The 23709-nt window shown below is 48.5% G+C and overlaps 2 protein-coding genes across 3 annotated transcripts in view; one reads left to right on the top strand and one right to left on the bottom strand.

Moving 5' to 3' along the window:
* SPRYD7 (SPRY domain containing 7) overlaps positions 1-23709 on the top strand; it is an 875965-nt gene that overhangs the window by 270718 nt on the left and 581538 nt on the right. The gene's annotated exons all lie outside the window — the stretch shown is intronic.
* Positions 1-23709, bottom strand: part of TRIM13 (tripartite motif containing 13) — a 114585-nt gene that overhangs the window by 10476 nt on the left and 80400 nt on the right. Inside the window, exon 3 of one of the 2 annotated variants that reach the window (XM_085621925.1) lies at positions 20943-21279. The exons of the other annotated variant lie outside the window; for it this stretch is intronic. The gene's annotated coding sequence lies outside the window, so the exon portion shown is untranslated. The remainder of the gene's footprint in view (positions 1-20942; positions 21280-23709) is intronic. 2 annotated transcript variants of the gene reach the window in all.

Genomic DNA, 23709 nt, shown 5'->3' with positions numbered 1-23709 from the left:
AGTCCGGTGTCACCTGGTCTCTGAGGAGCAGGTAGTCCCAGGGGCATTTCACCAAGTAATTGCTGTGGACAATTCAGAGCGCCAGTGTATGGTGGAGCAGACTCCCTTTGAGTGGGGGGACGGGTCTCAGGTCCCTTGAGGGTGGTTGTGCGCCCTACCATGCCTGTAGATTGTCTGCTAGGTAACGACCTGGAGCAGTCCTTGTGGAAGGATGTTGAGCTCAGGTCTCACTTGGAGATGCTTGGGTTGCCAGAGTGGGCATGCGTGTCCACTCGGTCAATGGCGGCCAGAAAGGGTGATCAAGAGGACTTGGAGCCTGAAACAGTGACCCAACTCCCTGCCAAGAGAAAGGGCAAGGGGCGCAGGAAACAGGCCCCTGATGTTCCCACGGACCAGGAGGAGGCAGACCTTGAGGGGGATGCCCCGGGGCCTACAGGGGAGAAGGTAGCTGAACTGGGAGACATCTCTGAGCTGACCCATTGGCAGCAAGAAGGGGGTCCCACCAGGGAGGAATTCTGTCTTTCTCTAGAGTGTCTGCGGCGGCAGGCTGCAGACCAGGTAGCTGGTGATCAGTCCAGATCACACTGGATCTACTGGGAGAATGGTCTCCTGTACAGTGAGCCTAAGGTCGCTGAGCCTGGGTCAGCCTGTGTGCTGGTGGTACCGCAGCGCTTCAGGACCTTCCTACAGGGTTTAGCTCATGACGTGCCTTTGGCAGGACATTTGGGGCAGGACAAGACTTTTGACAAGCTTGTCACCCACTTCTTCTGGCCCCAAATGCGAAGGCAGTCAAATGGACATTGCAGGTCTTGGCAAACTTGCAAGGCAAGTGGTAAGAGTGGGAGGAAGGTCAAACCTCCTCTCCAACCTTTGCCAGTTGTTGGAACACCCTTTGAAAGGGTAGGGATGGGTGAGGCCACTGTATCCCAAGACAGCCATGGGCAACAGGTACATCCTGGTCTTGGTGGACCATGCCACCCGGTACTCGGAGGCAAACCCTCTCAGGACTACAACGACCCCAGTGGTGGGCCGGGCGTTAATGGGGATCTTATCCCGTGTGGGGTTCCCCACAGTGGTGGTTTCTGACAGGGAGACCAATTTCATATCCAAATATATGACATCCTTGTGGAAGGTAGGGGTGAGCGGAATTTGCGAAATTGACTTTCGCAAATTATCGCGAAATTGCTCAAAATCTCAGCGAGCACGCGGAACTTTCGCGAAGATTGCTTTACCCGCCCGTTCGCGATGTGTTTTTGCGTGCTCGCGGGGAAATATATCTCCAACTTGCCCATGCGGTCGCTAATGGGCGCAGCCATCTTGCTCGCGATGCTTATTTCCTGTCCCGGGTCGAATGACGTGTTCGCGATCGCAAACTCTCGCGGGATATCGCGACTGGCTACCAAAAATCCAACATCTCGTGGTGCACGCGAACGGATAGGAAAACTCGTCGGCGAATGCAGGGACCCGGTAAGTCGCGACCGCGCGCGCACGCATCTTTAAAGCGCAAAGAAGAAAAATACTTCAGTTTCGCGGCAGATCGCGAAAGTTTTGACATTTTCACGCTCTCTGCAGAATGCGAAGATGTCAAAATATCTCAAATTCCGCGAGCGGATCAAAATTTACCGCCCCGGCCTAGTGGAAGGAGTGTGGTGTAACCTACAAGTTCACCGCCCCTTACTACACACAAGTTAACGGTCTGGTGGAGATTCAACCAGACCTTGAAGGGCATGATTAAGGGTCTAACAGAACCCATGAGGCGTAAGTGGGACGTCCTCTTGCCATGCCTTCTCTTTGCATACAGGGAGGTGCCACAGAAGTCTCTTGGGTTCAGTCCTTTTGAGCTTCTGTATGGTCACCCTGTGAGAGGACCTCTGAGTTAGGTAAAGGAAGGCTGGGAGGCAGCTCCCCGGAAAACAGGACGTGTTTAGTTGCATGCTGGCCTTCAGAAACCAGACTGCTCGCTCAGGCGAACTAGAAGCAAGCCAGGAAGAAATGAAGAAGTGGTATGACCAGAATGCCACTCTGGTCGAATTTCAACCTGGGCAAAAAGTGTGGGTCATGGCCCCAATGGAACCTTGTGCCTTGCAGGACAAGTGGACTGAGCCATTTGAGGTGGTGGAGCTCAAAAGTGAGGTCACCTACCTGGTGGATTTGCAGACTCCAAGGAACCCTTTAAGGGTCCTGCACGTGAACCGCCTCAAACCCCACCTCAAGAGGTCCGAAGTGAGCATGTTATTGGCGACAGATGATGGGGTGGAAGAGGAGAGTGAACCTCTCCCTGACCTCCTGTCTACCAAGGAGCATGATGGGTCAGTGAAAGGTGTGATCCTCTCCCCTACACTGACACCAGAGCAGCAGAGCGACTATCGCCAGCTGTTGGGACAGTTTGCCCCACTGTTCTCTCTGACCCCAGGTGTTACTCACTGGTGTACCCATGACATGGACACCGGTGACAGCCATCCTGTGAAGCACAAAATTTACAGGTCGACTGACCGGGTCAGGGCCAGCATCAAAGAGGAGGTCTCTAAGATGTTGGCATTAGGGGTGATCGAGCCCTCCAACAGTCCTTGGGCCAGACCAGTGGACTTGGTCCCAAAGGCTTCTGCACCCGGTGCCACATCAGAACTGTGGTTTTGTGTGGACTACCGTGGGCTCAACACCGTCACCAGGACTGACGCGCACCCCATCCCCAGAGCTGAAGAGCTCATTGATCGGTTGGGAGTTCCTCAGCACGTTTGATTTAACGTCTGGGATTACCTTAACCGATGGGGCCAAGGAGAGGTCAGCAGTCTCAACCCCAGAAGGACATACCCGTTCCGGGTGATGCCCTCTGGGTTGAAGATTGCCACTCTCACCTTTCAGAGGTTGGTCAGCCAGGTGTTGGTTGGGCGGGAGGATTTCAGTGCCCCCTACCTGGATGACATCGCAGTGTTCAGTTCCAGCTGGGAAGAACACTTGCAGCTACTCGGTGAAGTGTTGAGGGCTCTGCAGAGGGCAGGCTTCACGATCAAGACCAGCAAGTGCCAGATCGGGCGGGGTTCTGTGGTGTACTTGGGACACCGGGTAGGAAGAGGCCAGGTGGCGCCCCTACAACCCAAGATTGACACCATTCTGGCTTGGGAGCCCCCCATGACCCAGACAGAGGTGAGAGCCTTCTTAGGTCTCACCGGGTACTACAGGAGGTTTGTTAAGGCCTACGGCACCATTGTTGTCCCCTTAACAGAGCTGACTTCCAAGAAGCAGCCCAGGAAGGTGATCTGGACTGAGTCCTGCCAGAAGGCTTTTGATGCCCTGAAGGCCGCCGTGTGCATGGACCCCGTGCTCAAGGCACCAGACTTCTCCAAGGAATTCGTTGTGCAGACTGACGCTTCAGAGCATGGTGTGGGAGCGGTGCTCTCACATCTGAATGAAGAGGGCCTAGACCAGCCTGTAGTCTTTCTTAGCAGGAGACTACTCCCCAGGGAACAGAGGTGGAGCGTCATAGAAAGGGAAGCTTTCGCTGTGGTCTGGGCACTGAAGAAGCTGAGGCCCTACCTGTTTGGGTTCAGACAGACCACAGACCCCTCAGATGGTTAATGAAAATGTGGGGTGAGAATCCAAAACTGCTGAGGTGGTCCATCTCCCTACAAGGTCCTGCTACAGAACAAGCCAATGCAGATGGTGGACAGACTTAGTGAAGAGAACTCCAAGGAGGGTGGGTAGTTCTCCCTACTTTCAGCTGGAGGGGATATGTGTTAGACTTGGCATCCTTTGGCGTGTTTCCCCTGAGTTTTGCTTTCTGACCTCCCGGTTTTGACTCCGTTTGTGCTGGCTTAGTATTTCAGCGCACTTTGCTCACTGCTGATCAGTGGTAAAGTGCAAGTGCTCCTGTGGTAAAATGTGTTGTGGATTGGTGTTTCCATGATTGGCCTGTTTGATTTGTGTCAGTCCCTAGTAAAGTGCACTGCCTGCACTGCAGAGCCTGTGTGCGGTCTGGTACTGCCAAGTCAACTCGGCAAGTGTACCCACTTGCCAGGCCCTAACTTTCCCTTTTCTTACATGTCAGCCACCCCTAAGGTAGGCCCAAGGTACCCCTGAGGGCAGGGTGCAGTGTATCTGAAAGGTAGGACATGCCCTGGTGTGTGTGGCAAGTCCTGATAGTGAATTACTGCCAATTTCGTTTTTCACTATTGCAAGTCTACCTGTTCCACATTGAACAGACTGGGGAGTTTGTTTATAAAATCTTATAAACATAACTGGCCCTGGGAACTAGGTAGGAAAATTAAGTTTAGTATGCCTGAACTCAGAATCTATAGATGCATCTTTTAGTAAGGTGATTTTTACATTCTGTGTTTGAAAATACCACTTTTAGAAAGTAGGTATTTTCTTGCCTAACCATCCGGTGTGGCTCTGCTGAGTTTGTGGATTGACTGTCTGGGTTTTGGATGACAGGGGCTGGGGAGCAGGAGTGGCTCCAGATAGTCTAGGTGGGTCAGAAAAGGGCTGAATAGACCTGGGCTGCATTTAGAGTAGGGGGAGGAGATTTCCTTGCACCTGAATGGGCCTGGTCTGCCTCTGACAATGCCGTCTCCACCTCCTGCCAGGAAGCCACTCAGAGAGGGCAGAACTGGTTTTGGCTGGGCACAGACACTCTCTGCCTAAGAGATCAAAGGATTTTGGGATATAAATATTGGGGCCTAGACCCCTGAACTTTAGAACTCTTTTGGACCAAGAAGACTGCCAAGAAGAAGAGCTGGAGAAGCTGTGAGAAGGAACTGCCACATTGCTGTGTGATATGCTGTGTTGGCCTGCAGTGGCTGCTTCTGTCTTGGGCAGTGAAAGGACTGGACTGGACTGTACTTTCTGCAATCTACTTTTGTGACTTTCTCCAAGGGCTTGAGGTAGAGCTTGCCCCCTGTTCACGAAGTCTCAGGGACAGCAAAGACTTCAAGCTCTTCTGCCCTCAGCACTGGGAACTGTGCGTTATGTGCTGCAACAGAAGAAAAAGCAACCCGACACCGTCTACGACGGCGCTGCCGACTTCGTGTCCTGAACGCACCGCAGAGGGCAACGTCGCACCGCGATTCTGATCTCACTGACAACGCCTGCTGATGCTGCCACAGAGTCGCTACTCGCACCGCGACCTGTGAGCCGCGCACTCCGCACCGCTTCGCCACGACGCCTTGGTATCGCGGACGACGACGCCCCACGCCGAACTCGACGCTGCTGCTTGCACCGTGGTTCGAGGGCACTGCTGGTAAAGTTACATGACACATGCTCTCATCCCGCACCGCAGCCTTGGCCTACCGACGCCGGCGCCATAGACTCCAGTACATCAGCCAACGACAGCGCTTCAGCAACGACGATGACGCTGCTTGCACTGTGAGCTGCCAGCACAGCGACGAGCACTGGCCTCACCGACGACGCCATCTGACGCTGCCACCGAGCCGCTGCTCGTACGGCGACCTGAGGGCACTGCACGCCGCACCACTGCCCTTCGCACCGCAGCACCCGACGCCTGCTGACGCCAGCGCTCCTGACTTCAACAGAGAGGAGTTCGATCTGCAACACGTGTGACTTCGGGGGCCCTGACGACTCCTGCACCAATCTCCGGAATAGACGCCTGCGGACGCCATGCTTTCAGAAGCTCAACAAGAGGTCGCCGACACCCTGCATTTCTAACAGGTACTGTTTGCGGGTCTTCCCAACACCGTAGCTGGCCCGTGATGCCGCGGTCAGACAGAACTATTTTGGCTTTGTCTGCTCACGACGCCGTGATAGCCCGGGACGGAGTTATCGACATCAAGGAACTGTTTTTCAACCATATTTTGATAACTGAAGATTTTTAAGTACTGTATTGGAGGTTTTTATCGTTTTTGGTCTTGTCTTAAGTATATAAAAATATTGGATATTTTTCCAAACTGGTGTGGTGTCCTTTTGTAGTGCTTACACTGTATTACTGTTGGTTACGTGCAAATGCTTTACACACTGCCTCTAAGATAAGCCTGACTGCTTGTGCCAAGCTACCAAGGGGAGGTTATTTTAGGAGTGTAACTCCCTTATCCTGACTAGGAAGAAGGGTCCCTTTTTGGACAAAGGTGCAAACCCTTGCCAACTGGAGACCCCTATTTCTAACAAGGACGAAGGCCTGTCTTGTTCCTCGCTCAAGGTCAATCTAGTTCAGGCTCTCAGAGTGTATTAGTCCACAAATACCTAGCCCAGGAGACCCTAACGGAAGCCCATTTATTCTAGGACGTCTATCTTAAAGGCCCAGTCAGCCCCTGGCCCCTAGTGCCAGGTCTGGCCTCTGCAGTTTAACTCCCTTTCCCAGAATACCCCTCTACCCAACCTGTAATTTTCTCTCAAAAAATGTTCTTCAACAACATCTCTCCTGATAGTCTCACACGTAAGATGGCCTTTGGTTATTAAAGCCGAATGTCTATTAGAAAAATGGAGGACTCTATGTTTGGAAAGCAATTCTACTCATTCCTACTGCAGGGATCATTTAATGGGTTATTATGGCTACCTGCGTTCCCTCCAGGTTCCCTCCTCACATTGGCAGTGTGCCTCTTGTCTCTGTCCAGCCAAGGGAATTGTAAATCAGGCATGATGGCGGTAGGCTTATCTTGGGTGCCCGGCACACTGACCTGCAGGTGTTCAATCCATTCCCTGTAAACTGCTATGATTTTGTTCACTTTTGGTGCACAGCATGTTGGCATCTGCCTACTTTTCGCCACTCAGATACGTTAGTTACTGGCAATTCTCTAACTGGGGTGCTATGTGTAGTGTCAGTATCTGATGGGATATTGTTCTCCAAAGCTTTTCCAACCAGGTGAAAGATGCAGAACAAGCGACCCCTACGATAACGGATCTCTTTGCTCTTCAGGAATATGGTCACTGATCTCAAAGCTCCCCTCTTCTGTAGCATGATCAAGAAAAGGTCCTGGTATACCTCGAGCTCAATTTCGTAGAGCAAAATATTTTCATAGTTTTGTCCATGATCAGTTCCTTGTCTTGGATGAGGTGGAGTTACACCAAGAAGACGTGGGGTCTTCACCTCCCTGCCTGCCATCCAGATGTTCTGTGGGTTCTGTTTATTGAAATGGGCGTGTCTTCCAATATAAGAATGTGTCAAAGAGGTCCCAAACATATGCTTTGACACTTTTCTCTCATTGTCTTTCCTGGATCGTTTTTCTAAGTTTTCCTCTTTTCCTGGGAGGATGGGTTTGGGCTCTCTATTCTAGAGTCATATTTTCGTCCATGGTCTCTTTGATGGCATGGACTATTTCCCCCAGCTTTGCTACATCTTTCCCCCATATGTTTTTAGATCTCGCTTCTTGCTTTCATACATGGACCTAAAAATCAGCATTTATGTTGTGAAAAATTTGCTTCTTGAAACCTTTAAGGACAGTTTTGTTTCATTTTTAACTAGTTCTGTTTTGTCCGTGATTTCTTGATCTGTGTGCCTTGCTTGGAAGGCAGTGTCCGCTATGTTTTTGACTGTCCCTTGCTGGAGCATGTCCTTTTGGTTTGTTTTGCGTCACCCTTCGATGGTAGTCATGATCAATGAGGGCTGGCCTACATTATTGGTAGAGGTGCCCAAAAGGGAACAACAGCCTCTGCTGCAACTTCTACACCACAGGGTTCCTGCTCATCTCTGCTCTTAGGATCTCGAGTTGGTGTTCTCCTTAGTTATGTGGTCAAGCTGACGTGTATGGTGGTACCAGTCTGAGATCTCATTCTGAGTCCTGCTGCAAGGCCCTCTCCCTTTGTCTCAAAAAACAAAAAGTACAACTTAAAAAAACTAAAAAACAAAGAGGCGGCAGTCCAATGGACCAACAGAGGTGGAAGGAGGTAGAAGTAGGAACAGAGAGTGCAGGAGGGTGGGTATATCATGGGAAATGAGAAGAGAAGGAGAGCGCAAGCTGGCTGTAATCTAGACCTAAAAATAAAAGAAATTCATGTAAACTGGATAAATGAGAATAGACATATACATAATATATAATTGCACATACAAAAATAAGTAATGGGGCAATTCATCAAGTCTCGTTCTTCTGGACACCAAGGCTGCTCGTAAAAAAGATAAAATAGTAAAAATAACCTGATCAGTGGAAAGCATCTGAAGATACATGAAAGCTGGCATAACTTGATTAAAATCCAGAGATTTCAACAGGGGGATTAAAAATTGCTTCCTCAACTAGCTATAAAAAGAGCAAAACATTATAAAACATTATAAAATGGGATGTATGACGTTACAACGCACACTTTTACAACGCATGCACTTACAACGCATTTTTTACAACGCATAATCCATTACAACACATGACATTACAACGCATGACACTACAACGCATTTTTAAAAAATACCTTTACAACGCACTACCATTACAACGCATACTACCTTTACAACGCATACCATTACAACGCATAATATTAAATTACATTTAAGGTAAGTATTAGATAGTATAGGGGTAAAAATTACTATTCTAACTCCAGGGGGTGCAACAGTAGGGTAAGTGTTGGATAGTGCAGGGGTAAAAATGACTATTCTAACTCCAGGGGGTGCAACAGTAGGGTAAGTGTTGGATAGTGTAGGGGTAAAAATTACTATTCTAACTCCAGGGGGTGCAACAGTAGGGAAAGTGTTGGATAGTATAGGGGTAAAAATTACTATTCTAACTCCAGGGGGTGCAACAGTAGGGTAAGTGTTGGATAGTATAGGGGTAAAAATTACTATTCTAACTCCAGGGGGTGCATCAGTAGGGTAAGTGTTGGATAGTATAGGGGTAAAAATTACTAATCTAACTCCAGGGGGTGCATCAGTAGGGTAAGTGTTGGATAGTATAGGGGTAAAAATTACTATTCTAACTCCAGGGGGTGAATCAGTAGGGTAAGTGTTGGATAGTATAGGGGTAAAAACTACTATTCTAACTCCAGGGGGTGCATCAGTAGGGTAAGTGTTGGATAGTATAGGGGTAAAAATTACTATTCTAACTCCAGGGGGTGCATCAGTAGGGTAAGTGTTGGATAGTATAGGGGTAAAAATTACTATTCTAACTCCAGGGGGTGCATCAGTAGGGTAAGTGTTGGATAGTATAGGGGTAAAAATTACTATTCTAACTCCAGGGGGTGCATCAGTAGGGTAAGTGTTGGATAGTATAGGGGTAAAAATTACTATTCTAACTCCAGGGGGTGCATCAGTAGGGTAAGTGTTGGATAGTATAGTGTAATATTATGCGTTGTAATGGTATGCGTTGTAATGGTAGTATGCGTTGTAATGGAATGCGTTGTAAAGGTAGTTTTTAAAAATGCGTTGTAGTGTCATGCGTTGTAATATCATGCGTTGTAATGGATTATGCGTTGTAAAAAATGCGTTGTAATGGTAGTGCGTTGTAAAAGTTGCGTTGTAAAGGTTGTTCCCCGCAGAGATGTATTGTCGCAGCCACAGGGTTCCCCCCTTGCCTCAGATCGTACCCACCCGAAGGAGAAGCCAAAAAAAGATTCAGCTGGTTGAACCTAAATCTGGCCAACAAAACCCTATCATGCTGTGAGCGAACCTTGGCAAAATACGGATCCAACCCCTGTGCAGCTTTTAGCAGAATGTGACTCCGAACTGATGTTTCCTGAAGCTCTAAACACTCTCTCTCCAAGTGACAGTGTTATAAGAACAACCTTTTGACACACCCCAGCTCATGCACATAGAGAGAGAGAGGTGGGGTCATCAAAAATATCTGACCTACCTATGTAGGTAAAAGCTGCCTTGACATAGGCTAGTCATGGTATTCTGTGTGCCTGGTCAAGAACCAGGCAATCCGCTAGGATTAACTGGTTTAACAACAATTCCGCCCTACTCCAAATCTTAATCCAACACAGGAGCGGACTAAGGGATATCAGAGCCGACATTTGTGCAAGCCCAAGCTCTGCCTGCACAGAAAAAGCTGGGGTAGAATGTGGTGCCCGTACCATTCTACGAAGAAAATTATCTTTGACCGATTGAATCTGAACCAACTTGGCATACCCCCATACCTCACTGCTGTATCGTAGCTGAGAAATACATTTAGTCTGATACATTTTTAACAGGTCTCTCAGCACCCTAGAACCAACCCTCTGAGCAAAACTCTGACCTTTGTGCCTCCACCAGAGGTTTCCAACTTTTGTCAACATCAAATAGAAACCCAGCTAAGCGAACGCCTTCACTTTGCCCAGGGTAAAATAAGCCACCTTAAACGTCTTGTTCCTAGTTGATTTAGGGCCTACTACCATCACGTATGACATCGAAAAATGTATCGTTCGATCAAGATTTCACATAAAAGACACATAACTGGCCAGGAGTAAGTCAACCCCCTGTGAGGTCCGAGCCATAAGGACGGCATCATCCGCATATAATAAAACAGGGAGAAATCTGTCACCGTCCTTGGGTCAGCCCCCCACAACAGATAACATCGTGGACTCAAGCCCATTCACATACAGGGTAAACAGAAAAGGAGCAAGTATGCATCCTTGACGCACACCCGAGCTTGTCAGGAATGGGCGAGTACAGGTGGCGTCCTGAGAAAAACATACTGAGGCAGAGTGAAGGCTAGCTAGAAGGGCCACAATACCGGGATCAATCCCTATCTCGTTAAGTAGGGTTCAAAGTTTTGCTCGGTTGAGCCTGTCGCAGGCGGATGCCAGATTCATAAAGGTTAAATGTAGGGATTCAGATCAAGCCACCGTATATTTATTAATAATTGGATGGAGTTTCAGGCATTGGTCTGAAGTGGACCTACTTGCTTTAAAACCATACTGGACTTTGCTCAATATGTTGCTCTGTTCTGCTCGCATCACTCAGCCTATTTAAAATCACCCTCCCAAGTATCTTGACGGTAGAGTCCAGTAACAATATTGGTCTATAACATTGTGGATTGTCTTTGTCCCCCTTCTTATAAATGGGAACAATCAGGGCAGTGGACCAAGAAGGCAACATCCCTACCCGAGCGGCCGCATTCAGAGCATGTTAAAATTGGAGCACAGACCTCAATATTAGGTTTAAATAGATCTGGCGGGATACTATCAGGACCTGGGGCCTTGTTACTGGATAATAAAAGAATACCTTGTGTAACTTTATCTAAGGTCCAGACCACTGGGTCACAGGCTGTAATGGATCCAGCAGGAGTTTTATTACCCCCACAAACCCCCTGGTTGCATACACGCTCAAAATGACCAACCCACTGTTTTTTAATAAATCTTTTTATTAAACAAACATCGGTGAATGGTACATTACAGAGGACCAGGCAGTTGATACTTCACAATATGCATGGGTGGAAGGATATACAGACAGCACATATGAGAGGAACATCACGGTGAGATAGGATCATCGTGCTCTGCAGTTCGAGGTGGTGTACAGATCTCTCCTCTATAAATATTCCATGGGTTCCAGATACTGGACCACTTCTTAGGGCACCCCCTTGCCAAATATACTGTCTTTTCTCTAAACATACACCAATCAAGGTTTCTTTCCCAGGCTTCTAATGTGGGTGGATGTGCTGCCCCTCACAGTTGAGCGATATTTATTTTTGCCAACGTGAACCCTAGAGTGGCCCATTGCGTCTGAGGAGTGTTTAAATCCGTGGGCTTACAGACATTTAGGAGGCATCGTCTCGCCTCGGGACGGAGGGAGACATGCAACACCTCGTTGATCGTGTCGTGTATTTGAAGCCAATAAGAGCTGATATGCGTGCATTCCCAGATAGTGTGCATAAACGTTCCGGTAAGCCGCAGCGCCTTCTGCATTCTCCTGTGTCAGACGATCCCATGTGCCCTAACCTGGGCCCCGTTATGTATATCCTATGAAGGTTCTAAGCTGAACCAGTCGCAAGCGTGCTGGGATAGCCACCTCTTTAGGGGAGGACACTGCTGATTGTCAATCCTCATCATCTAGCTCTATCCCATCATGTACCCACTTATCTCGCAGTGCCAGGAGAGGGTTTGTCATGTGCTTGATTAGCTTTTTGCATATTAATGATATTGTTTTTTCAGGGAGGTGACCATCTAAGATTCTGTCCTCCAGGGGAGGAGCCTCAGGGGGATCGGCTCCTCTAGGCAATGAAGACCGGAGTGAGTGTAGGGCCTGTATGTAACGAAAGTATTCTGTGGCTGCCAATTCATATTCACTTTGAAGCGTACTGAAGGACTTGATCCCCCCTCTTCCCCAAATATCCTTGATAGCTGAAATACCAATAAGGTCCCACCTGTCGAAGCCCTTCGTTTTCCACAAGTTGCCCAATTTCTCTGAATCCCAAAGACGGGTGGCCAATGTAAATTTGTGTCTCCAACCAAGAGAGTTAGTAGCGTCGTGCCAAATTTGAACGGAGTGTTTCGTGGGGCCTGTAAGCTTGAATCATTTAGGTCGGGAGTACAATGCTCTGCCATAATTGCCACCCGGAAGAAGCCACCTGTCCATGGCGTAACCCGGGCCGTCCGCACGACCATACATGCCCTGATTGATGGCCGCCAGTTGGGAAGCCCAATAGTATTTCTTGATATCGGGGAGGCTGATGCCTCCATCATACCAGTGCAGCGTTAGTTTGTTCAGGGCAATTCGAGGTTTGCCGTCCCATAGTAGGTCCCTCTGCAGGCCTCAATCTCCTTGAAATAATGTGCTGGAACTAAATCTAAGGTGTTTTGTAGGGCATAGAGGAATCGTGGTAAAGCTATAATTTTGAACAGAGCGGCTCTGCCTAAGAGTGAAATAGGGAGTGTCTTCCAGCTGGCAATATCATTTTTGAGTTTTCGAAGAGGGGAAGAAGATTTTGGGCATAGCGAACCGAGGGGTCCAGTGAGACAAAAATCCCCAAATATTTAAATCCAACCAAGTTGAATTATATTGGGCAGTTCCGGGGGTGGGACGGGAGGGTCCCCCCTCAAAACAAATAATAAGGATTTTCCCCAATTGATGGAAAGTCCAGAGACTCTACCGAAGACTGTAAGAATGTCCAGCACTACTATAAGAGATTTCCTAGGGGAGGCCAAATAGAGTAAAATGTCATCCGCGTACAAGGATATGCGGTCCTCCCCTCCGGGGGACCACCGCAAACCCCTTATCATTGGATCCCAACGTATCCAAGTGGCAAGGGGTTCCAAGGCCAGGGAACAAAGAAGGGGGACAGTGGGCAACCCTGACGAGTTCCTCGACTGAGTAAAAATGAGGCTGATACCTTGTTATTTACCACCCACTGAATGTACTCCGGGCCAAATCCCAGTTTCACCAAAACTGCCCATAAGTAGGGCCATTCAATAGTATCGAAGGCCGGGGGAGGAGCTAAGATGGCGACCGGAGCAGACGCTTGAGCGCCCGGCTCCGTCGGCCCGTGGCCTCGGACTACTATCCTGATGCCCATCCTCGCCGATTCTCGAGGCGCGACGTGTGCGAAGACGCGCTGACCGCGCTGTCGCTTTCCCGGAGTCTCAGCCCGCCCGGATGCCCGAGTTCTGGGTGCTTTTGTCCTCTGCACTGAACCCGGCGCCATTCTGGCCTTTGCCGGCCCCCTGGAAGCTCCGCAGTCACCGGACCAGCTAGCGCTAACCGGGGCCCCGCGGTCCCGATCTCACCCCGCACCACAGATCGTTGCCGGATGAGCCCGGGGAGGGCCGGCTGGACACCTTCTGCACCCTGTGCCTGAGGGGCTGGAGCCGTGGGGTGGGCCCCGGTGCGGCGGGTCTCCTGCCCCGCTCTGAGGGCCGCGCTGTGAGAGGCTGCTGCCCTCTTCACCTATTGCCTAGCCGGCGGCGAAGGGTAACCTGCGGGAAGAGAAGCGACTGTTGGCCTTTCCTGTTGTGCCGTAGACCTGAGGGGAATTTACTCCTTGCCGCGACCCCCCCCCCGGGCCATTGCAACGTACAGCGGCGAAACATGGTGTTGAGTGCCTGCTCGCGGCTGGGGGGTGATACTCCGGTCTCGCCCGCCGCCCACTTCGCCCTCCCTCTCCCGGACACCAGCTCCGCAGTGCCGTCCCGGATCGCTGCCGATGTGGGGGCCCAGCTTCCGCTGACATGCGGCTCCGTTCTGGCTGTCCTGCGGGACTTTCAACTATAGATGTGCGCTGGCCTGCAGGCGCTGAGTGAGCGGTTTGACCCCATACTGTCGGCGGCGGGTCGTGAGCGCTCTGTTTGTCATTCACAGGGCGTGGGTCTCCCGGTGCTTTTGTCCTCTTGCGGGGACGCAACGGCGGTGTATGATTGTGCTACACTGGTGCCTTCATCTGGCGTTCCCGGCACCCGGGGTCTACCGCTCTCCACCTCAACTGCGGATACTTTGTCCCCCTGGTCATGGCTGCCTGCTTCATTGTTGCCTGCCTCACCGCATCCGCAAGAATATCCTGCTGAGCGATACCTAACGGCTTCGAGGAACCGTTCGCGGTGGCCTACTGCTTCCTTGTTGTGGATCTCCTGTACTTCACTTGCCAGGTTTGGATGTTATGTGGTGCAAAGAGGGACCTCAATCGATGGTCGGCGGCCATTTCGTGATCCTACTTCACCATCCTCTCACAAGCGGCCATCTTGTCTTTGTCTGCTCGGGACACGGGGCCTTCATGTAGGGGCTGGTTTAATCCCAAGCCCGCGATCGGGCCAGGGCTAGACTGACTTCTATCGCCATGGTTCATGGACGGGCTGGCCTGGGACTGGAACTGTATGTATGTTTTGTGCGCGCTCGTCGCGACTTGTGTCCCTTTGCTTAAACAGTGGTGCCATGGTATCTTCGCATGCCGTTTTTTGGCGTAGTGGGCTCTCAGTGTGTGGAGGCCATAACTGGCTGATGGTTCGGGGCGCTCTGGTGTCCCGTGGGCTCCTCCCCGCCTTCTTTTCTGTTTTCTTCATTTCTTTACTCTATTCCTACTTTCTCTCTTCTCTATATTTCGGGTTCCTTGGGCGACAGGCACTATGCTGGGGGGGGGGGGTAGGCCGTAGCCTCCGCATTGGTGTAGGGTGGGGGGGTAATACTCTCTGTTCTTAATTAGTTCTATGGGCCTTTCTTCTTCTATGTCTCTGCGCTCTACTTTCTCCGATTCGGGGTCCGGGTGTGGGGTGGATCGAGTGGGGGCGACCTTGGAGGGGTGCGTACTTGCTCATGTGACTATCCTGTTATATCTCTGCACCGCCTCACTGCTTGAGATTTTACTTCCATTGATGTTTTTACTGATGTTGCTGCTCTCCCGCGTGGTGAAGCTATTTTGCGGACTCGAATCTCCTTTGTTCTTATCCTTCACTGACTTTTTTTTCTTTGATAAAATTATCTTAAAAACTTAAAATTAACCTTCACCGCTCCTTCCCCGGGTGTCAAAGCTATTTCCAGTATGTGACTCCTAACTCGCTGTTAATCCTGACCGTTGACGCACGGGGGCTGTAATGTGGGTATTAGTGCTTCACTGTAACGTGGCCGGCCTGATGGTTGTAGGCCCGTATTTGTTCTGTTAAGATGCACGAATAAAGGTTTTTAAAAAAAAAAAAAAAATAAAAATAAATAAATAGTATCGAAGGCCATGGTCGCGTCCAACGACACAATCACAGCTGGCTCTCGAAGGGTGTGGGCTCTATCTATCACCCCATGGACTCTGCGTAGGTTTAGGGCTGTTTTTCTATGGGGCATAAAACCGGATTGATCTGGGTGTACGAAGCCACTGATCACTTTCACCAAGCGGTTGGCTAAGAGTTTGGCCAGAATCTTAGGTTCAGCGTTTAAAAGAGAGATGGGCCTGTATGAGGCAGTCTGTTTTGGTCTTTCCTTCTTTGTGGATGGTGAGAAGAGTGGCTATTCTCTGTTCCCGGGGCAGCTTTCCCACTTCCCTAGATTCTTAAAACATAGATTTTAAATAGGGGGCTAGTTTATCTGGTCTCAGCTTGTAGAGCTCCATGGGGAGTCCATTTGAGCCCAAAGCCTTCCCAGACTTTAAGGAGCGGATAGCTTGCGCAATCTCATCAGTTGTAAGAGGGCTATCCATATATTTCCGATCTTCAAGGGAGAGACAGGGAAGCTTAATATCACGCAGTAGCCCCTGAGAGTCCGCTTCTGTGTGGGAGGTTACTGTCGTATAGACTGTTTGAAAATGGTCAGCGAACCTGTCTACTATTTCCTGCGGCTCCGTGATCGAGACGCCTCCCTGTACTTTAAGCTTCGGGACTAGCCGACTCACCCATTCCCTTTTGTCCAGCCACGCTATGAGCTTCCCGGCCTCATCTCCCAGATCATAAAGCCTACCCTGCTGCTCCCTGCTCAGGGCCTTGGCTCTGTCTGAGACTAGTGCTTTGTAGTCATGCTGCTTCAGACTCAGCAGATGGAGCTTCTACGGCGTCACCCCAGACTCCAGTTCACTCTCCAGTCTATATATATCTGCCTCAAGCTCAAAGACTTCTTTTTGTTTGTCTCTCTTGGAGCCAGATATCAACGACAGGGCTTGTCCCCGAATTACAGTTTTAAATGCTTCCCACAGGGTCTGGGAAGAGGACACTGATCCCACATTGTCGGAAACATATGCGTCGATAGCGTTAATAAGATTCTTACGGATGGATCTTGGGGTTACGAAGGTATGTTAATTGGGGCCAACCTTCCCACTCCACCCACACTTACGAGCAGGTGAACCCAAACGGGCGAGTGATCGGAGATACCTCTGGCTAAGTGTTTAATTTCGTTTATATAGGTAGCTTGTGCAGCTGGCACAATACAATAGTCTAAACGGGAGAGACTGTTGTGTGCCTCAGAGTGAAAGGTGTGCTGTACTTGGTCCGGATGGAATACTCTCCAGCCATCAGCCAGTTCCATCGCCTAAAGGAAATCTGGTAACCAACGGGCAGGTGGTCTCACTTCCCGAGGGGGATATCTATCCAATGTACCCGAGACCACTGCATTAAAGTCCAATGTACCCGAGACCACTGCATTAAAGTCCCCTCCTAGTACTAAGAGCCCATCTGGAATGGTGAGTAGGACCGCACCTAGGTCTGCGAACATCGTGCCCTGCAAGCTTGGGGGAACATAGACAGATATAAAGGTAATGAACCTGCCCTCCCACATCCCAGAAACACCAACTTATCTGGACCAACCCACTGTTGCTCTGAAATATTATGGCATTATAAGCAGCACGAGGCCTCCGCAAAACAAGGCCTGTTGACCAATCACCAAAAAAAGAGGGCTATCCCTCATCTCACAAAGCTCCACACAGGCTAATTCCAGTAAATTATGTTTACAGGTAATTTGGGCCTGCTTGTAAGCCCGCTCACAATCTTTCACCAGTTGCTCGTCCATTGGTGACTGCTTCAGAGCTGCCTTAAGATGATGCAGGGTACTCGAACAGTCCCTGTCAAACCATTTGGGGACATGCAACGCCTTGCTACTAGAAACTGTGACTGTCATAATTTTAAGATTCCCTGCAGCAATAGCTTTAAAGGCTTCCAGGACCTGCCCATCCCCAGCATTACTGTCATGACAGAATGATCTCACAGATACTAAGTGCAAAAAGTGCCGCCTGGAGACGCTGGAGGCCCATGCCCATCTAGGACCATTTCAAACTTCTACCCAGGTCCAAAGTGGAAAGCCTCGTTAAAGCCCCCCTGTGCTGCGACCGGGGGGGGGGGACCTTAGTTACATCCAGGGTCACGGAGAAAGGATTATGATCACTAAAAAGACTAAAAATTATGTTAAAATGGGAAATAAACCAATGTAGTGGGGCAGAGACAAAGATAAAATCAATAAACGGCCTACGGCCCCTCCCTTTAAAGGTTGGGCTGAAAGTTCATAGGAAGAGGTAATTTTTAGGTGCCTATATCTTTGGCGCAGCTTGCTGAATCTCCATGAAATTTTCCCTAAATATCTGTCCGGCACTTCAGATGGAGTCTGGATAGTTTTAGGGTGTTTCATGTAGTGTGGGCCGAGAAAAAAGCTGGGCATGACCAAAAGGCTGTACTGACTTTAGCAGCCAGGACAGAAAGTGTGGGTGATGGAGCCTGTTGCCCCAGAAGCTCTCCAAGACAAGAGGAGTTGCCCCTACACCATCCTTGAGAAAAAGAAAAAAAAAGGAGAGGTCACCTACTTGGTGGACAAAGGTCCTCCCAGAAGTCCCCACAGAGTTCTTTATGTGAACCGCCTTTTGCTGACAGGGTCGACATGAACTTACTCATGGCAACTGATGAAGGGCAGGAGGAAGAGAGTGATCCTCTCCCTGATCTCCTCCCTCAGGACTGTTGGTCAGTTGATGGAATAGCCTTGGCAGGCAGCCTCACTGACCAGCAACAAGCTGATTGTAGGCAAGTCCTTAATCAGTTTCCACACTTGTTCTCTCTGATTTCAAGTCAAACTACCTGGTGTACCCATGAAGTGGACACAGGTGACAGTCTGCCTATCAAGAGTAAAATCTACAGACAGCCTTACCATGTCAGAGACTGCATCAGGACGGCGGTCCAAAAGATACTGGAGTTGGGGGTCATTGAACCTTCACACAGCCCTTGAGATATATATATATATATATATATATATATATATATATATATATATACACAGGAAACAGACTCCAAAGGCAAAGTTGAGCGTTAAATGATAATTTATTCAAGCATCAAGTGTCCAAATGACGCGTTTCGGCCCCCAGACATGCGGCCTTGATCATATATATATATATATATATATATATATATATATATATATATATATATATATACACACTATTGAAGTCTTAATGCAGTCACTAGGACTAATGCCCATCCAATTCCAAGAGCAGGTAAGCTGACTGATACTCTGGCCTCAGCCAAGTATCTCAGTACATTTGACCTGACTGCTGGCAAATCAGAATCTCCGAGGATGCCAAGCCAAAAACATAATTTTCAACCGCAGGTGGGCATTATCAATTTATTTTGATGCCTTTCGGTTTGAAGAATGCACCTGCCACATTTCAGAGGTTGGTGAACAAAGTTCTCACAGGTCTGCAAACCTATAGCGCAGCATATCTAGATGATAATGCTATCTTTAGCTCCACCTACCCCTTTAGTACCTCCACAATTGGCTACTGGTGTACCCATGTAAGTCCCTAGTATACGGTACTAAGGTACCCAGGGCATAGGTACACCAGGGGTCGCCCTGGTCTGCAGCATGTATTATGCCACCCATGAGACCACTCAAACTGTGACTACAGGCCTGCTTTTGCAGCCTTTGTAAGCTGGTGCTAGCTCCCCTTACAACAGGTATAAGTTTCCTTATATCTGAGGTCACTACACTCAAAACCTGTAAGTCACCCCTAAGGCAGGCCTTTCAATCCTGAAGGTGGGGTGCTAGGTTATAAGTGCGACCTAGCATCCTGCATGAGCAGGATACCCCCTACAAACCCCGGAGTTGATTCTTCAGGCTTTGTAAGTGTGGTCAGCCATTTTGAAACATATATAGGCCATGTGTCATTACAGGATGGCTAACTATATATAGGCTGTGCCGAACGTGGGCATGTTTGGTATTAAACATGATTGAATCCTATCCCAACAGCGTTACCTGTGGTGGAGGTATGATTCCAGCCAATGGGGGGCTCCACCGGGAAGCCCCTAGTACTCGCGGTAACAGCCTTTCAGGGTCTGCTAGCAAGCTAGTGCTGCTGCAGACACAATTCTGCCCTTCTACTGTTGATGTGAGCTCGAGCACGGAAGGTAGAACAATTGGTTTCCTGATGCCCCCCCCCCCCCCCAGATGGTACTTACTGTATTGGGCCGGGGTGGGGGCACTTGCCAGAACCACCAGACAGCTTTGAAGGACATATTTGTTCCCTCCTTGTATAATACGGTTTGAGCCAGTTCAGGGAGCCCTTGGCTCCCGCTCTGGCGTGAAACTGGACAAAGAACATGGGAGCACCCTCCCCTCTGTCCAGCCCCTCCTCTGGGAGGGAGCCTCGAGTCGTCCTAGCCTCTTTCTTAGGTTATGAAAGGGCTTCTCTGTGGGTGGATTCATCGTGGGAAAAGACTCAAGCCGGAAACCACATCACTCTTCAACCGTCTGGACACTTGGACTTCGCATGGAACCGTGACTGCATCACGGAAGCCTCCTGCTGCTCCTGGTCTCGCTGTTCTACAAGTCGTCTTCTTCGTCTGTGTCTGTGCATAACCCAGGATCTTCACCAGACCTGTGGGCATTAATGACACCTGTAGTAATCTCGCTTAGAGTGAAGGAGTCACTCCCCTGCATCTGCAGGCACTGCGACGAAGCTGACAGGTCTGCTGCTCCTGAAGTCCCACAGACTTCAAAAGGCTCAGCAATACAGGTGGTGGTTCTGCAACTCCCTCGAGGCATGACCTGCCCTCTGCAATTTTGAGGGAGTATCCCTCGTTGGAACCGCTAGGACCAAACCCCAGTGCACCACATCGACTTGCCGCTGCCAATACCTGCTTTTAGGTGCTATATTTTGTCCGAAAAATCCATTTGAGATATCTAATGTTGTTTTGTATTTTTTACGCACTATGGTATTCATTAGTGCTGCGCTGTGCGAGTTGTGTACAGCGAATGTACATGTAGCTGTGTTTAAATGTCTGTAATTTAATACTAGATGATATGAATGGAAACAAAGGATTATTCATGGAGCGGTACAACTTTCTATTGCGCCTTGCTATTTAAATTGTGTGAGTATCTCTCTAACTTGTTTTTTAGCATAATCTCCAATGGGGTATTGTCTTTGAGGTTATGGGGTCAACTTCACAGGCATTGCATGATAAGTGGAACCATCATCCCTTCCCACATGGTTGCAGTATAACGCAGGAGCCAAAGCTAACGGCCACTCCTTGGCATATGAAGGTACAATTACGGTTTCTCCCTCTGGACAATCCATCCCAAATTCAGGTGGCTAATCCTTTTCAGCCAAGAGAATATCATAGTCGAATGACAAGTTCTCCCAAAAGTGAACATTAATGTATCTTGGTACATCCACCTGCAACTGGAGTTGTATCTCGTACAAACAATGCGGGACACTTACCCTAGTATCTGGTGTTTCCACCTAGATAACGTCACTCAACGCTACTGCCACCAGACAATCCAACAAGTTCAGGTGACCTATTGTGACTGCTGCCGCACTGTCCAGCATGGTCAGCACCCACTCCCTGCTCAGAAGCAGTGTCCTCAATATCCATGGCGTGCTTGACTTTGAGTCTAGCTACTTTCTTCTTTTTGAATGGAGGTTTTGACTGTTTAGGTTTGTCTTCCTTTACTATTATGTAGTCTCATGAGCGTTGTGACTCCTCCTTTGGTTTCACGTACTCGTCTGATCTACAGTCTGACTGTCCACCTCTCACCGATCGCTTTTCAGATGTATCCTGAAAGGAACGAGATGAACGTGCATTAGTACCCTGATACCTGTCAGGAGTCTTAATATTAGCATGGTTTTGCAAGTTATAGCACTTTTCAGTGGCCTCCTGTTGAGGAGATCCACCAGCGACTTAATCTTTTCTTTGTGTTTCTTATTATCCCACTTCCTGTTAGAAGAGTCGGATGCTTGCTTTGAGCTATCTTTTTCAGAATTACTCTTACTTTGAGATTTTGTAGGTCTGGCTCCCAAATGATCTCTGCCTACAGATGCATAGGAAGCTTTACTCATTTGAGATAACTCTTGCTCTGAGTTAAGTTTGTGAGTCGTTCACCTACTACCAACGCTGCTGCTTCCCCTTTAATGTTACTTAATATAATGGCGGTCACTGCAGCAAAACTGCCCATCAGTTTCATCCCCAAATCCAGGGCAGAGGCTGCTCCATACTCATTTTGGATCTCTTTAAGCACCTCTGGCAAAACAGCTAATGAGGGTGTACCATGTATCCTGGTAAGACTGTGCCCCAAGTGGCGCAGTCCTCCACAGGGGGAGCCATACCCTTTTAAAAGTATATTGTAAGTATTCTGTGTTATTCCTGGGGTCCCGTATGGGGAAACACTGCTTTAAGCAGACTTGTTTTTTGCGCAATCCAGAACAGAATTTCCTCCCATCTGGTGGGAATTTTACCCATAACAGCATTAATAGTCTGTGGACTAGTGCCTGGTGTAGCCAATTGTGGTTGTGCAGCTTGAGCAGTCCTCACAGGATTTACTGTCATTGTTCGCATAATGAAGTGTATCAGACTTTTATATATTCTGACTAGACGGTTATATAATCTGCGTAATTGTGGTGCTGTCATATTTGCTATGTTTGGATGTGGTGTGCAACCAGCTAAGACTGGCCATGTTGCTCCCTCATTGCTAAAGGGACCTAGTCTAACTTCTTCTATAGAGTGTGGCAGGGTGCCTTCAAACTAATTTTAATGTTCTTGGTATGTTAATGGTATTTCTGAGGCTTCATAAACTGCAAAGTTATTTGGAACGTCAGTGGCAGTGTAAGTGTAAAACTATCTTAATTGATTGCTCACTGCTGGGAATGTAACCCATGATTAGACTACCTCTGTCTCAAATCCTTTGTGAGTCTCATCCACGAAGGTAACATCCCCACCCGCAAGTGTGAGATCATGTCGTATTGTAGCAGCTTCTGAGTAACTACGTCTACAGTTGTCAGGTATGTTTAATGCTGTCAGTTCAGCCATAAGTATATGTTAAAATTCAGAGAGGGTACCCTATGGTGAGATCCTTTGAAAGGTTCAAGTTTGAACAACCTACAGCCAATACATAGGTTACTTACTCAGTTGAGGAGGATTTTTCCCTAACAACCAGGACGTCTCCTGTTAAGAGATGAGTAGGGGTCTTTGGCTATACAAAAGTAAACCTCTCGGGCAATCCACTAAATACGAGCCCAACCTAGAGAGTTGGTGGCGCCATTGTGAATGGCTTGTACCTCCCCGGTAAAACTGCGTTTGTTGGACAACATAAACATTGGGATTGTGAAAGACTGATTTCATGCACACCCTCAGGATATGTTGGCTTATATCCCTGCTAGCCTACAGTGCACTATCTGGACCCCTAAACTTACAGGGTAACAAATGTGTGTGCAACCTTAGAACATTACAACCCTGATCCCCCAAGGAAATTGTGTTAACAAATCTAGAACCCTTTTGTTTGGATTCTCCTGCATACCCAAACAAATACGTGTTCAGCAAGGCATTGCAATATTTATTGAGGCATTGTGATTCTTGTATAAGATAGGTGTGCTGCGACAATTAAAATAATGAAACAGATTAGTGTAATAAGCATTATGAGAATAGTGAGAAGGATGAACAATGCCACCATTGTGCTAAGACAGTGAATATATGTGGGCATATAAATAATGTGTATATAGTGTAATCCTACCTAGCGCTCCCTAACTTAGTCTTGCCTAGGGTGGGTGATCTGCCAAATCTCTGCCCAGGTTGTCTAACTCCCCATTACCTGGGGGTAAGTGATATCAGGCAGTCCGTCTCGGTGTAGAGCAGGACATCCCTAGTGTTGGTAAACAGGAATCAGCTCAACTGGAAGTTCGGCATGTAGTAACCTCACAGTAACAGCTGAGTACGCCTCTCCCCAGACAAGGTAGTTGTTTTGTTTATATAATACACAGCACCCATGTGGCCATGTTGCAACCCGTGTCAGGTAGCAATTGTTTATTCTAGTTGGAGAGCATTGTCGCCTACCGGTCAATAACAATAATTACATTTGTGCAGTGAACTTTATCCCTTGTGCTGAATGTTCAAGGTGTCGTGATAGAGTGCCTACAAAGTGGAAATAAGCAATGCAGATTCAGAGAATGTTATAATGCATTGTTATGCATGCAAATGTATGTCAAAAGTCATTGG

This window comes from Triturus cristatus, chromosome 8 (assembly GCF_964204655.1).
Source record: "Triturus cristatus chromosome 8, aTriCri1.1, whole genome shotgun sequence".
In the NCBI taxonomy this organism is placed as follows: Eukaryota; Metazoa; Chordata; class Amphibia; order Caudata; family Salamandridae; genus Triturus; species Triturus cristatus.
This window is presented reverse-complemented; position numbering and strand designations above follow the sequence as displayed.